Genomic DNA, 6000 nt, shown 5'->3' on the forward strand with positions numbered 1-6000 from the left:
ACCCCGTCAAGTAAGCTCTTTCCTGGCACCGCTGCCGGGGAGGTTAGTGCTTGAAGGTATATCTTTAGATCTTGCAATCGAATCTTTTAGTTCTTGTTTTATCACTAGTTTAGCCTATAAAAGAAAACTACAAAAAATGGAATTTAGGTTGCCTCATATGCTTCATCTTTTTAATATCTTTCGTGAAAATAAGGATTTCGATAATTGTGCTCAATTGCTAGAGGAAGAATGCAATAAAATATTTGACATACAATCTTTGAATGATGAGCATGATTGCAATGTTGTTAGTATGAATTCTTTGAATATCCATATTACTAATGATGATTGCATAGTCATGATAAAAATGTTTCTTATAAGCATGTCAATTTTTGTGGAGTGCATAGAGTTTGTTGTTACATACCAAATAGGGAAGATAGATTTTGCAAGAGGCATAAGCATTTAGAAACCAAATGATTCCAAGAGAGGCTAGATGTTTGTGCTGAACAGTTTAATATTTTAGCCATCCTTGTGAACTTTGCAATGAATGTGGTCATTTAAATCTCCAATGCAAATTGTTTCATGATCGAATCGTGTCAAAAAATTGTGATGACTTGATTTCCCTTGCGCATCATAATGAACTTAGTTTGCTTCTGGGATATGAAGAAATGAAACGTATAACTAAGGGTATTCCAGAATATAACCTTGAGAAATTTCTTGATTTTTGATCTAGAGGAAATTTATATGTATTGTGTGGTAAATTGCATTGAGAATCCTTATATTGACAATTACTTAAAGACAAGAAAACAAATAGAATATGATGAGAATACTAATGAAGGGGAAGAGGTTTCCCAATATCCCCCTATTTTTCTTATGTTGAATCAGGTAACGAGGAGGAGCCTTTTATTCAACCAATCTCATCAATAAGGAGCTCCAAAAGGGTGATTAAACCCACACATGATGTGAAGAATAAAAAGAAAATACGGAGAAGTAAAGGTAAAAGGGTATCACTCCCAAATGATGTTACTCCTATTTTTGTTATGCCTCATGATATTGAATCAAAAATAAATGTGGATGATGATATACTTGATGATGATATTGATTCTTTACCTTACGATACTATGTCCGAAGAAATTATTGAGGATGATTTCGTTATGCCTATTATTCACTGTGATGATTATGATTGGGACAATAATGATACTTGTTATAATCTTGAAAATCTTTTTGGCACCAACTTAGAAAGTTTTGATGATAATAATTGCTATATTATTTGTGCTATCCATACTATTGATGATGAGAGTGATTATGCTTATGATATGCAAAGGCCTAAGCTTGGGGATGCTATGTTTGATGATAATGACATGTTTGAGAATTTATTTGCTGAAATTAATGTTTGTCCCAAGCTTGGGGATGCTATGTTTAATGGAGATGATATTTTTAGTCCCCCAAGTCTTGATGTGCAAATTTATTATGATGATAGCATGCCTCCTATTTATGATGATTGCAATATTTATGAAAGTGGGTTTGGAAGAGTTTCAACTTTAGGAAGTAGTGATCCCACTATTTTGGAGCTTGTTGAATCTTATTATAATGATAAAAGTGGATTTGGAGAGGTCAAGACTTTATTTAGTAATGATTCCACTATCTTGGAAGAGGTTTCAGTCGATTATGATGAGAACAAAGTTGCTAATTATGATTATTATTGTTATGTCACTCATGTTATAAAAAGTAGTGATGATTATATTTATAAAGCCTGTCATAATTATGATTACCTTTTTCTGAACATTATTCTTTTAATATGGATACAATTTATAGTATTCGAGTATCTTATGATACTCCCACCATTTCGAATGAGAATAAATTTGCTTATGTGGAGAGTAGTAAAAATTCTATGCTTATGCATCATGAAAAGAATGATTTATGTGATGGTTATATGGTTGAATTCATTCATTATGCTACTGAAAATTATTATGAGGGAGGAATATATGCTTGTAGGAGTTGCAATAATATCAAGTTTCCTCTCTATGTGTTGAAAATCTTGAAGTTAGGATTGTTTTACCTTCGTCTGCTAGTTGACTCTTGTTCCCATAAGTTGTTTGCTCACAAAATCCCTATGCATAGGAACTGGGTTAGACTTAAATGTGCTTGCCACATATGTTTCATGATGCTCTCTTTGCGTTCCAGTTCTTCACTTTTATGCGAGCATCATTGAAATTATCATGCCTAGCTAGAAAGGCAATAAGGAAAAGCGCTTGTTGGGAGACAACCCATCATTTATACCTACTGTTTTTGTGTGTTCACAAGATTATGCTACTATAGTAATAATGTTTTATAGCTATTTTTCAATAAAGTGCCAAGTAAGATCTTTGGGATGGCTTACGGTGATAGTTGATTTGATCTTGCTGAAAAACAGAAACTTTTGCGCTTAGGAAAACAATTCTCATTTTTAACAGAAGCTTGATAAACTACTAATTATTTTTTTCAGAAGATTAATAAACCAATTTCCTAGGAATTCCTAGTTTCTAAGTATTTTTGGATTTACAGAAGTATTCGAGAGTTACAGATTACTACTGACTGTTCTGTTTTTGACAGATTCTGTTTTCTATGTGTTGTTTGCCTATTTTGATGAATCTATGAGTAGTATTGGAGGGTATGAACCATCGAGAATTTGGAATAAATTAGATATTACACCAATATAAATAAAGAATGAGTTCATAATAGTACCAAAAGTGGTGATTTTTTTCTTATACTAACGGGGCTCACGTGTTTTCTGTTAAGTTTTGTGTTGTGCAGTTTTCAAGATTTGGGTAAAGTTTTGATGGTCTACGGAATAAGGAGTGGAAAGAGCCTACACTTGGGGATGCCCAAGGAACCCAAAGGTAATATTCAAGGACAACCAAGAGCCTAAGCTTGGGGATGCCCCGGATGGCATCCCCTCTTTCGTCTTCGTTCATCTGTAACCTTACTTGGAGCTATATATATTTATTCATCACATGATATGTATTTTGCTTGGAGCGTCATTTTATTTTATTAGAATTTGCTTGCTGTTTGAATAAGGTACCCAAGATCTGAAATTCTTAAATGTTAGAGAGTCTTCACATAGTTACATAATTATCTGACTACTCTTTGATCTTCACTTATATCCTTTGGAGTAGTTTGTCATTCGCTCTAGTGCTTCACTTATATCTTTTTAGAGCACGGCGGTAGTTTTTATTTTGAAGAAATTTATGAACTCTCGTGCTTCACTTATATCATTTTGAGAGTCTCTAAACAGCATGGTAATTTGGTTAGGTTATGAATTTAGTCCTAATATGATAGGCATCCTAGAGGGATATAATAAAAACTTTCATATAAAGTGCATTGAATACCATGAGAAGTTTGATTCCTTATGATTGTTTCGAGATATGAAGATGGTGATATTAGAGTCATGCTAGTGAGTAATTGTGAATTTCAGAAATACTTGTGTTAAGGTTTGTGAGTCCCATAGCATGCACGTATGGTGAACCATTATGTAACGAAGTTAGAGCATGAGATATTTTTTGATTGTCTTCCTTGTGAGTGGCGGTCGGGGATGAGCGATGGTCTTTTCCTACCAATCTATCCCCCTAGGAGCATGCGCGTAGTACTTTGTTTCGATGACAAATAGATTTTTCCAATAAGTATGTGAGTTCTTTATGACTAATGTTGACTCCATGGATTATACGCACTCTCACCCTTCCACCATTGCTAGCCTCTCTTGTGCCGCGACTTTCACCGGTACCATACACCCACCATATACCTTCCTCAGAATAACCACCATACCTACGTATTATGGCATTTCCATAGCCATTCCGAGATATATTGCCATGCAACTTTCCACCGTTCTGTTTATTATGACACGCACCATCATTGTCATATTGCTTTGCATGATCATGTGGTTGACATCGTGTTTGTGGCTAAGCCACCATTCATAACTCTTTCATACATGTCACTCTTGAGTCATTGCACATCCTGGTACACCGCTGGAGGCATCCATATAGAGTCATATTTTGTTCTAAGTATCGGCTTGCAATTTTCGAGTTGTAAGTAAATAAAAGTGTGATGATCTTCATTATTACACTGGTATAGCGACGTCTTGAACAAACGAAAACCCCTTTCCATGACAGCATTTGGAACCGTCGCCAAGTGAGTGTGGGCGATAGGGGGGTCCTTCTCACACGACCCAGAAATTGTCGGGGATAGGCCCCAGTGGGACCCAGGCTGGGGCCGTGTGCGATCGGGCGAGGCATGGAAACCCAATCATTTCCGTAGGCATGTACATCCCACACGGTGAATCCCAGAAATCATTTCTGTAGGTATGTACATCCCACACTATGAATCCTAGAAATCATTTCCGTAGGTATGTACATCCTACACGGTGAATCCCAGAAAATCATTTCCGTAGGTATGTACATCCCACACGGTGAATCCTAGAAATCATTTCCATAGGTATGTACATCCCACACGGTGAATCCCAGAAAATCATTTCCATAGGTATGTACATCCCACACAGTTCTTTGTGTGGAAATGTTTGTGCAAGGTGGCCTAACGCAAACAGTTCGCTGCCGGAAGCCATGTGTGATTGTTAGTTGATCGAACACGCCTAATTTCTAGAAATCATGCTGGTTGTTTGAGTTCATCGCCCACGGTACTGTCTGAGTAACGTTTGCAATAGAAAACCCCAATAAGCAGGGTAATTAGCCTATTATTGATAATCCATGTACCAATCAAACTGATATTTCTTATAAAACACGCCAGATATTTCATATCCGTATAAAAGCAACCAGGATTTCATAATCAAATTACATCAGATAGCTTCGGCACTTAGTTACGCCATTACACAACAGCACCAAGTTTCACATGCAACATCAAAAACCTTTGGAAAGTAGCATCATACACGGTAAATAGACAGATGAATATCATCTGGGAAACTGCAGAAGTGGAAGGCAAATATTGAGCCTTCAGTGATGTTGAATGTCCTTGCAACTTTAGGCCAGTGGCTATGGATAATTGCCCTCCCAACCTTCGTCTTCTTCAGCAAGACTTCAATATTGTACCGTGGGTGTTGAATGAATACCTTTCTCGCTTCTTGACCATGCATGTGGTTTGAGAGGTAATCATCGGTGAACTGCTTTGAAAAGTATTGAAAACAAAGCTATAGTTGACCGATGTCTTCTTCATTGTGCAAGGGGTAAATTTTTAAATGGCGCAAGGGGTAAAAACAAGGTAAAAGAATTGGTACCATCCAATAGTTGACTGATGTCTTCTTCATTGTGCAAACAAAGATCTTGCTATTATTTGTCGCAAGTTTCTTCATCCTAACAATCTTTCTGAGTTTCTTGACTTGACTGATATTCATGGACATCTCATTTCCCCATATGCAAAATGGGTCGAATAGTGGGTCTAAGCCTCTGACAGGAGGACCTACATGTGCAAGACCAAATTGTAAGAAACCTAAATATTAGAATGATTCCTGCAACTGCACAATAATGTGCTATTAGCCAAAGGACCCTACTTGAACAAACCTCGATGGTAAACCGCAGTGTCTCCCATTGTTTCCCTGCAACACACATAAGGAAGATCTTGATGAGGTTAACTGTGAGTTGCCATACTATCAGTAGAATATGTATTGAGTACAACCAAATTCGATTGGTGTCACATGCATAACAATACAAAATTGCACCCACAACAAATGAAAATCAAATTGCAGAACTGAACCAAACAATTAAATGGACGTAGACCAAATGAACCAAATTGTTAACTGAGCACGACATTGCAGAATAGAAACATGTACTAGAAGATAAGACAGTTAACAAAACAAAGAATGCTTGAGAATAGTACTTCAAAATGTAGCAATTGTTGGACCAAAGTGTTAACTCAACATTACATTTCAGAGGACCAAATTGTTAACTGAACAATGATTGCATATTAACATTACAGAGGACAAATTACTAGAAGGCATTGGCGATGGCCTCGAGAAAACATCACGAACTGTATTTTAAAGTA

This window comes from Triticum urartu, chromosome 2 (assembly GCF_003073215.2).
Source record: "Triticum urartu cultivar G1812 chromosome 2, Tu2.1, whole genome shotgun sequence".
NCBI classification, from domain to species: domain Eukaryota; kingdom Viridiplantae; phylum Streptophyta; class Magnoliopsida; order Poales; family Poaceae; genus Triticum; species Triticum urartu.